The sequence below is a fragment of the Vipera ursinii genome (genome assembly GCF_947247035.1).
Source record: "Vipera ursinii genome assembly, chromosome: 12".
Lineage (NCBI taxonomy): Eukaryota > Metazoa > Chordata > Lepidosauria > Squamata > Viperidae > Vipera > Vipera ursinii.
The window spans coordinates 5,264-15,849 of record NC_139525.1 but is presented as its reverse complement, the minus strand read 5'-3'; the positions used below and the strand labels follow the sequence as shown (position 1 = coordinate 15,849).

General features: G+C 45.3%; 1 long non-coding RNA gene across 5 annotated transcripts; it reads left to right on the top strand.

Moving 5' to 3' along the window:
* The first annotated feature begins 5,322 nt into the window (after positions 1-5,322).
* Positions 5,323-7,789, top strand: LOC310645790. 5 transcript variants are annotated; one of them, XR_014493583.1, is made up of 3 exons: positions 5,323-5,425; positions 6,525-6,663; positions 7,247-7,789. It is a non-coding gene; the product is annotated as an uncharacterized lncRNA (long non-coding RNA). The 5 variants fall into 5 exon arrangements; XR_014493584.1 differs by having other exon boundaries at positions 5,338-5,554; XR_014493585.1 differs by lacking the exon at positions 5,323-5,425 and adding an exon at positions 5,568-5,690.
* Positions 7,790-10,586: the final 2,797 nt, after the last annotated feature.

Genomic DNA, 10,586 nt, shown 5'->3' with positions numbered 1-10,586 from the left:
ACGGCATTTTTAAATCATTCTATATTATTAAAATTATGAATATTAACATGCCAACGTAGGCCTTAAGGCTTCCGAAGGATTCGTTCTTCCGCGCCTGCGTCGCAGCAAACGGGTTTTCCTTTTAACATTTATATTAATAATAAGTCGTTAATAATATTCATATTTAATAATAAAGCATTAATAAAAAGATAAGAATTACGTTGAAGCGTCGTTAAAAAGGATTGTTTGTTTCGGCGGCAGCAATACCAGGTTTTACCACAGGAGGGCACCGTTTTCCGTCCCACACCATTAACATCGAGGCGGCAGTAGGTCTTTCGCCTAAGTTCGGGACACCGAGAAGCGAAGCCCCAAAGGCGCAGAGCGTCAGCCAAAGCGTCGCCGTTCTACGCTCCTCCAAAAGGGACGAGCCGCTTCCGTCGTCGTTCCGCGCACGTCAGCCGGCTCGTTCTTGACGAGTAATCTCCGAGAGACCTTCTCGGCCGGACGCACTTTCCGTCCGTCGATATCGGCCGTCCTCTAGGTCTTTGAAATAGGACCTTTCCATCACGGACGACTTCCCGTCCGTTCAAATTTGGAGTTTCCTAGGGCCTACATGTCCGTTCTTCTTTATGATCCTAACTTCCGTTCCCGGCAAGAGGGACTTCCCGTCCTTTCACATTTGCAGTCCCCTAGGGCATTTTGGTCCGTTCTTCTTTATCATCCCCCCTAACTTCCTTTCCCATTGCGGAGAACTTCCTGTCCGTTCAAATTTGGAGTCCTCTAGGCCCTACATGTCCGTTCTTCTTTATGATCCTAACTTCCGTTCCCGGCAAGAGGGACTTCCCGTCCTTTCACATTTGCAGTCCCCTAGGGCATTTTGGTCCGTTCTTCTTTATCATCCCCCCCCTAACTTCCTTTCCCATTACGGAGAACTTCCTGTCCGTTCAAATTTGTAGTCCCTCAGGACCTTTTGGTCCGTTCTTTTTTATCATCCTCCTAACTTCCGTTCTCAGCATGGCGGATTTCTCGTCAGTTCAAATTTGCAGTCCCCCAGGGCTTATCGGTCCGTCCTTTTCCGTTCCCAGCAAGATGGACTTTTTGTGCGGTCACATTTGTAGTCCTCCCAGGGCATTTTGGTCCGTTCTTCTTTATCGACCCCCTAGCTTTCCAAACACGGCGAACTTCCTGTCCGTTCAAATTTGTAATCCCCCAGGGGCTTTCGGTCCGTTCTTTTTTATCATCCGCACTAACTCCCGTTTTCAGCATTGCAGACTTCCCGTCCGTTCAAATTTGCAGTCCCCCGGGCCCTTTTGGTCCATGTTTCTTAATCATTCTATCCCAACTTCAAAAGGAGCCTTGGTGGAGCAGTGGGCTAATGCCCTTTAAGTAAAGCAATTCTCTCCCATCTTCACAAGGAGCCTTGCTGGAGTAGTGGGCTAATGCCACCTTAAGTAACACCAGTTGCCTGCAATTAGTGCAGGTTCGAGTCCCTGTCCTTTCAAGTTTGTAATCCCCCATCTTTTCTGTCCTTTTTTTATCATCCGCACTAACTTCCGTTGTCAGCATTGCAGACTTCCCGTCCGTTCAAATTTGTAGTCCCCCGGGCCCTTTTGGTCCATGCTTCTTAATCATTCCATCCGAATTTCAAAAGGAGCTTTGGTGGAGCAGTGGGCTATTACCTCGTTAAGTAACACAATTCCCTCCCAACTTCACAAGGAGCCTTGCTGGAGTAGTGGGCTAATGCCACCTTAAGTAACATCAGGTGCCTGCAATTAGTGCAGGTTCGAGTCCCTGTCTTTTCAAATTTGTAATCCCCCAGGCCTTTTCGCTCCGTTCTTTTTTATCATCCGAACTAACTTCCGTTCTCAGCATTGCAGACTCCGTTGAAATTTGCAGTCCCCCGGGTCCTTTTCCTCCATGCTTGTTAATCATTCCATCCCAACTTTAAAAGAAGCTTTGCTGGAGGAGGGGGCTGTTGGCTCCTTAAGTAACACTATTCCCTCCCAACTTAACAGGGAGCCTTGGTGGAGCAGTCGCCTGCAACTAGTGCAGGTTCGAATCCCACCAGGCTCAAGGTAGAGAGGGTTAGGGGTTAGGGTTAGGGAGTACCCAACTACACCCTTCCTTCCATGTCGATGCGGTTCATTTGAGGACCACACACTGAGTACGGCGGGACGAATCCAACTGGCGGTGATGCTGTCTAAGCCACATTTTTCTATCTTATCAAGTAGTAGGTTGTGCTCTACTTTATCAAATGCCTTACTGAAGTCCCGGTAAATTATATCCACAGCATTCCTCTGGTCCACTAATTTTGTCACTTGGTCAAAGAATGCAGTAAGATTTGTCTGGCACGATCTGTTTTTGACAAACCCATGTTGTCTTTTAGTAATGACTTTGTTTGCATCTGGGTGTTTATGTTTATATTTGATGTTTCTAAAGGATATCCCTTTGAGATATCTATATTAATGTACATTGAATATTAAATTTCTAATTGAAATAAATTGTGTACTTTTTATTAAGAAATGATAAATATAAATTGATATAAAAATAAATATAATTTATTTTGAAAATGTATATAACATATTGGTGCCTTAAAGTTTTATCATTGAAAGTATGGATAAAATGGGGGAGAGGAGTTGGAACTCATGGAATTTATTGATTTGTTTGCCATCCATCTAACTTTGTAGAACTTTTTGCAAAGCAAGTCAGGGTTAGGAAGCGCAGGAGATTCTTCCCTTTCCTCTCCAGGTTGCAGGGTGGGGGGAAGCCCGCCCACCGCCCAGAGGTAAAAGAAAGGAAAAGCAGGTCTCTGGGGGCAACAGGAGACTTGGGTCTTTGCAGAGTCCAGCTTGCAATTTTGCTAACTTCCCCAATCACAGCTCCACGACTGAGGTAGCAGTCCTGTGGGTGAGGAGGAAGGGTAAGAGGCCAGTCCTACAAAGGCCTGCAGGCCGAAAGGCAGTGGAGAAAGAAGGTTACGTTCCCTGGATTTGCAGCCTAGAGCCTCCCCCAATGGGTGACCTGCCCTGCTGTGGCTGTTAAGAAGGAACTCAGGAAAACAGATAAGTTGTCCTTGAGGATTTTTTTTTCTTTTTTGCCGTTTCAGCAAGGTTAAGGCTTTTCCTTTTAAAGAGTCGGGGATGGAAATTGAGTAAGGTTGGGACCCGAGTTGGGAGCAAGAGGCAGCGGGAAACACGGTGGGAGGTTGCGACGGCCACCACTCTCAATATTGCAGTTTTGGTGGGAAATAGCAGGAGGGACCTTTCCAAGGGCCTTCCCAGGAGCAGAGCTTGGCAGTCTACCGGGAAGGGCCGTTTCTGGCGTGCCTGCCAGGCCGTGCAGCAGAATCTTCGGATGGTGCTTGCGGGCCCCAGTTTGCAGGCATTTAGAGACAAGATAAGAACGCATGTCCTTTGGCGAACTTTTGATTTCTGAACAATCCTCTTGTGTAATTTTAAGACCGATTTCAATGGCATTAATGTTTATAGATTACAATGTTAGTTTTTTTTGTGAAGAACTTTGACGGTAGAAGAAACAAAAGCTGCCTAGATAACAAATGTAAAATTAGAAATAACTATAAACATAGATTACATCTTAAACCTTAGCGTGCTACACTCTAGGAATAAACATAACTCTAAATCAAATTTTGCAAATCATCAGGCTTAATTGCTGTCCACACTTTTAAAATAAAAAAATACAGAAGCATAACTGTAACGGTGCCTGCCTGCAACAGCAGTACTTTTGTTTTTAAATCAATTGAAAATCAGAGCAACATTAGGCCACTGAAATTAGTTCAAATTAAGCATCAGTATAGGTTTCAGGTCGTAGCTCAGTCCAAGAGATGCACAATTACCCTATTCTTAAATCTTCTGAGATTCTTTTGGCAGCCACCAAAAGAAATAAATCTTTTAAATGGCATTTTAAGGTTATTCCTTATTATTTAAACCTTACTAATATTAATAGGGCATCGTAGTCCTCCTTAACTTGGTTTAAGGCTTTTGAAGCAGGACTCCCTTCTGTGCCTGTGTTGCAGCAAACGGACCTCCCGTTGCCCTATTAATAATAAGTTGTTAATAATAAAGATACAGAAAAATAACGGTAAAATGTCATTAAAAAGTTTTATTAATTGTGACTGGAACACAGGACGGCACTATTTTCAGTCCTGCAAGGAGTACAGAACAGGCACAGAAGAAGGAATCCTGCTTCAAAAGCCTTTAAAAGGTTTCTTTTTTTTGGTGGCTGCTGCAATATATGGTTTGACAGTCTCCCGTCCCATAGCATTAGCAATCGTGGGCATCGTAGTACGCCTTTTGGATGGCCTCAGTGCTATCTCTAAGGGACAGAAAACCGTGTTCTCCGTCGGTCCAAGCGGGTACGGCAGCCACCAAAAGGAATAAATCTTTTAAATGGCATTGTAAGATTATTATTCTTTATTAACAGAACCTCATTAATACTATTTAATTCTGTGCCTGTGTCTCAGCCATCTGTCACCCTATTAATATCAATAATGCATTATTATCAATATTAACATTAATAAGGCGTTAATAATAAAGATGGCGAATAATAACCTTAAAATCCTATTTAAAAGGTGTATTTCTTTTTGGCGGCCGCAATACCCGGTTTGACCACAGGAGGGCACGCTTTTCCGTCCCATCGCATTATTATCGATGCCCCCGTAGGCCTTTTGCCTAGGATCGGGACACCGAGAAGCGAAGCCCCAAAGCGCAGAGCGTCAGCAAAAGCGTCGCCGCTGTACCCTCCTCCGAAAAGGACGAGCCGCTCCCGTCGGCCTTCTGCGCATGTGCACCGTCTCGTTCCTCCCGTGTAATCTCTGAGAGACCTCGGGCCGGCGGACTTCCTGTCCGTCGCTATCGGCCGTCCCCCAGGACTTTTGAAATAGGTCCCTTCCATGACGGCTGACTTCCGGTCATTTCTTTTTGATCATTCCCCTAACTTCCTTTCAGAGAGAGACATCGTCATGGTGGGCTTCCTGTCCTTTCCACGATGGCCGTTTTCCTGTCCATTCTTCTTAGTCATCCTCCAACTTCCTTTCGCGGCGACTTTCTGGGCCTGGCGGACTTCACGTCTGATCAACGTTAGACCGTAGATTTAAAATGCCATTTAAAAGGTTTATTTCGGCGGCCGCAATACCGGGTTTGACCACAGGAGGGCACGGTTTCGCGCCCATAGCATTAATATTGAGGCCGTGGTAGGCCTTTTCCCTAGGATCGGTACACCGAGAAGCGAAGCCGCAAAGCGCAGAGCGTCCCCTTTTACAAAGACCTCGAAAAGGCCGACTTCCTGTCCGTTCCTTTTAGTCTTCCCGGCCAACTTCCTTTTGCTGCGACTTTCTGGCAATGGCGGACTTCCTGTTAGCTCAGCCGCGCCTTCTGTTGTGCTGCAAAGATCGCGGAGCTCCTTTTTAGAGCCGGGACCGGCACTCAAGGTGTTTTGGCGTCCGGGTCCGGAATGGCGTTCCGACCCGTCTCGGGGGTCTCCTCGAAGGCTGTCAAGCAAGGCACCCGTTTGATGGTGTTTTCCCAGTGCCCCACTCCCGGATGTAGAAGAACGAGCGGTATGGCACTTCTCTGTATAAGGTCTTAATAGGTTCCTCTTAAAAGTGTACCCCGCTGACCCCCGTCCACCAAACGAAGATGTTTTCATTCAAGAATAGTTTGATTGACCTGCCCTGCTATTTCTTTAAGGAGATTGTACGTACGTACGTTTCTTCATAATAATAATAATAATAATAATAATAATAATAATAATAATAATAATAATAATAATAATAATAATAATAATAATAATAATAATAATTGGAAGGGACCTTGGAGGTCATCTAGTCCAATCCCCTGCTTAGGCAGAACTTACAGAACCACAGAGTTTGAAGGCTCCCTGGTGGTCATCTAGTCCACCCCCATGCTCAGGAAACCCTATACCATTTTAGATAAATGGCTGCCCAGTCTCTTCTTAAAAACATCCAGTTTTTGAGCATTCACCACTTCTGGAGGCAGGTTGTTCCACTGGTTAATTGTTCTAACTGTCAGGAAGTTTCTCCTTAGTTCTAGGTTTTTGGGTTGAAGCACATCATCACATTTCACATCATAAAGTGAAAATCGGAGCAAAATTATGCCACTGAAATTAGTTCAAATTAAGCATCAGGTTACGTTTCATGTGGAAACTCAGTTAAGAGCCGCTCTCCAGGGTCCTGTCACAGAGTCCGGTAGGTATGCAGAGAAGGCCCTTTCCTAGGGGCCGATGCTTTACTTTCTGGCCGGGGGTGGGTGGGAGTCAGAAATGACCGCCAGGGCCCTCTTAGCAGCAGAATCCAAAACAGAAAGGAGGACACGAGACAGGCAGGTAGCTTCGCAGCAAGCAGGTGGCATAAGAAAACCCAGGGTGTTTCTGATAGTATTTTGGGTCCTATTGAGTCAGCACTGTTTTTCCGAGCATAGGGGCAACTTCAGTAGCTGTTTTGCATTTGTCTTTAGCCCTTTTTTGGGCAAAAAGCAGTCTGTGTAACACTTGTTGCTCCCACTTTCTAGAACTAGGCCGCTCAGTTGATGCAGGCATGGAGCCCTTCTGCGAAGACCTTTGATCAGCCTGCCCCTTGGAAAATTAAACACCAAGGTGACCACCCTATCCTTTCGGCCACGGGGGACAGCGAGAGGTTGGAGTTTAGAGGTAAGGAGCCGGTGTTTTGTGTTAGGTGCCTACGGTCCGCTCTGATCTTCTCAGCAGCACTCTCCATCGCTTCTGGCTCTGCCAATGCTGTAACGATCTATTTTGTTCTTGAGATATAATGCGGCATCTGCGTTTTTCACAGAGGGAGTAACAAACTTTCCAGGCCCCTGCCGATACTTTCTTTAAAATCAAACATTTGCCTTTTAAAATACTGCCACAACGTTGTTACGCTCTGCCAGTTTTTGTCTACGCTAGTTAGTAGCAGAATATCCACAGAGACCCTTATTGACTGAAAAGCAGTCTGGGAGCAGTTAGCCAGAGGGCTGCTCTGTAGTCACAGAGAGCCTCGTGAGTCACAGGGAAGCCCATCCTCTACGAGAAGGAAGAAAGAGGAAAGATGTTTTGCTAAAAAGAAAACAAAACAATAAATAAATTGTAAGCTTTTAAGCAACTCTATATTCTCCCCAGGTGGACTTTTTTCACCCGCAGTCTCAGTTTGAGGCTCTGGTGTCTCAGTTTGCCTTTCCAATCCACAAGCAAAAAATTTAAACGAGATGATCTCATAATTCACTTCTCTTAACAGACAGGAGTAGAAGAGGAGTCGCTTCACCCACACAGCCTAGAGAGGAAGGAAAACATCTATTGCCCGATCGGTCATGTCCTCGCCAACGTGGTTGGCCTCGGGAAGGTTCGTTCAACCAGCCTTCGACAGACCATCCACGGAAGACTTCAGGGGCTTCCTAGATCACGGTAGCCCCAGCATTCAGTCTCGGCTTAACATGAGGCGTACACCAGGCCGGTGCGGCCGATTCAGGAAACCACAAATTCCCACTCGGGTCAACGCGTGAAACCTGTTCGTTCAGGCAAGCTGCCGCCCTCGCTACTGCAGGGCAGGCCTCCTCGCCTGCGCCCTGGAGGCCAAGCCCTTCTGCCTCCTGGGATGCAGACTTGCTGCAGCTGTGCCTTTTCGTCTCCAAGCAGGTGGGTTCTTTTGTTCCGCTTTGATCTGCTCTGCTTTCCTCAACCCATTTTTTGCTGCTTTCATCTCCTGCCTTCTCTGTAAATCTATGTGAAAGCTGATGAGAAGTAAAGTTTTAGTATTTACCGAGAAAAAAAAATTGTTATATGTATAGTCATGTGCTGCAGCTGTAGATGGAGAAATAAGTCTGTGGAGCCAGCGTGAGAGGATGGAGTTTGGTCTTTGTGGAAACCGAGTCGGTGGAAAGATCCGAAGAGACTCTAAAAGGACCAGCCGTCCGCATGGAATATAAATCCTTCCATTCCCCACTATCTAATCAGAGGCGAAGCGGGTTTTCAGATGAGAGGCGAAACATCTTCAGAAATGAACTGGATTCCGTTCGCGTCTGGAAAAAGGATCTTTGGGATAACCACGACTCGGACGACTCAAACATACAAAGAAACCATTTGAAAATATTAAACACGGAACATATCGCTAGGGAACAAAAAAAGCATTTTTAATGAGAAAAGTACATTTGTGGAAAGTAAGCCTACATAGCACATACATATATCTTAAGAAGGTAAAATATGACGTCTCATTCCAAATCTTATTTTGTATAATATATAGGAGTCAAAATAACCTTAAATAATTAGGTTGAAAAATCAAACCAGGAGTACTTTAATTTTTATTTTATCGATATAATTAAAGCCTAAAGGTGAGGATCTGGAGAAAAGGCAACAACAAACCAATATCGGGCGAAGACGCATTTGTCTGCATTCTGCAACGGCCAAGCATTAAAATTAATTTATTCATATTCTAAAGATAAGATAAGCGGGGAATTTTCAGAAAAAGACAATTGCTTGCGTGCGGAAGGGTCAGTCTGAATTTGCATTCCTACATGCGTAAGAACGCACACACAACCGGAATAATTTAAAATAGTCAAACGTCACAAATCTACCATTCTAAACAAAGACGCGTTAGGAAGCCTTCCTTTTAAAAAGAAACCTTACTTCAACTTCCCGTTTTACGTAAGCTCCCCAGCGTTTCCATCCCAATTATCGATCAGGTCCACGCTTCTCAAAATTTAGCAATTCTGCTAGTATCTGCTATTTCCCATATCGTTAACCAGTAATTTCCTGGGAAATTAACAAGGACGCAACAAAATGTTTTTTGCATAGCAAGATAACTTTCCGAATCCTTCCGTCAAAAAATAAATACATTAAAAAAATAAAAAACCTTTTTAACGGCATTTTTAAATCATTCTATATTATTCAAATTATTAATATTAACAGGCCAACGTAGGGCTTAATTCGCTTTAAGGCTTCTGAAGAAGGATTTGTTCTTCTGCGCCTGCGTTGCAGCAAACGGGTTCCGTTTTAACATTAATATTAATAATGAGGCGTTAATATTCATATGTAATAATAAAGCATTAATAAAAAGGAGAAGTTAAAACCCCATTAAAAAGGATTTTTTGTTTCGGCGGCAGCAATACCCCGTTTGACCACAGGAGGGCACCGTTTTCCGTCCCACACCATTAACATAGAGGCCGCGGGAGGTCTTTCGCCTAAGATCGCGACACCGAGAAGAGGCCCCAAAAAGCGCAGAGCGTCAACAAGGCGTCACCATTCTACGCGTCAGCCGGCTCGTTCTTCACGAATAATCTCCGAGAGACCTTCTGTGCCCGACGCACTTCCTGTTCGTCGATATCGGCCGTCCTCCAGTTCTTTGAAATAGGACCTTTCCATCACGGCTGACTTGCGGTCATTTCTTCTTAGTCATTGCCCAAGTTCCTTTCGCGGCGACCTTGCGGGCACGGCGGAATTCACGTCCGATCAACAAGTTAGTAGACCGTCCATTTAAAACGCTAGTAAAAATATATTTTTATTTTCGCGGCCGCAACTCCCGCTTTGACGACAGGACGGCAGTTTTCCGTCCCATAACATTATCACCGAGACCACGGTAAACCTTTTCGAAGGCCTCAACGCCGCTATCGCTAAGGGACGGAAAACTGTGCCCTCCTGTGGTATACGCCGGCGTAGCAGCCATCAAAATAAATCAACCTTTCAAGTGGCGTTTTAAGATTATTATTCTCTATTAATCAAACCTTATCAATATTAGGTCCTCTTATTCTGCGCCTGTGTCTCAGCAAAAGCGTCACCAGTCCCCCTATTCATATTAATAAGGCGGTAATAATAAAGAAAGGTAATAACCTCAAAACGCCATTTAAAAAGGATTATTTCCTTCGGCGGCCGCAATACCCGGTTTTACCACAGGAGGGCACGGTTTTCCGTCTCATAGAATTATCATTGAGGACGTCGTAGGCCTTTTGCCTAGTATCGGGACTCCGATAAGCGAAACAACAAAGGGCAGAGCGTCCCCTTTCACAGAGACCTTCCCAGCAAGGCGCACTTCCTGTCCGTTTAAACTTACCGTCCCCCCGGGCCTGTGGAAAAATTACCTTTCCATCATGGCTGACTTCCGTTCCGTTCTTCTTAATCATTCCCCTAACTTCCGTTCCTAGTAAGGCGGACTTCCTGTGAGGTCAAATTTGCAGTCCCCCAGGCCCTATTGGTACGTCCTTCTTAATTATCCCTCCAACTTCCGTTCCCATAATGGGGACTTCCTGTCCGTCAAATTTGCAGTCCCTCAGGGCCTTCTGGTCCGTTCTTTTTTATCATCCCGCTAACTTCCGTTTCCATCATGGCCGACTTCCTGTCCATTGAAATTTGCAGTCCCCCAGGGCCTATTGGTACGTCCTTCTTAATTATCCCTCCAACTTCCGTTCCCATCATGGGGACTTCCTGTCCGTCAAATTTGCAGTCCCCCAGGGCCTTCTGGTCCGTTCTTTTTTATCATCCCGCTAACTTCCGTTTCCATCATGGCGGACTTCCTGTCCCTTGAAATTTGCAGTCCCCCAGGTCCTTCTGGTCCGTTCTTTTTTATCATCCCGCTAACTTCCGATTCC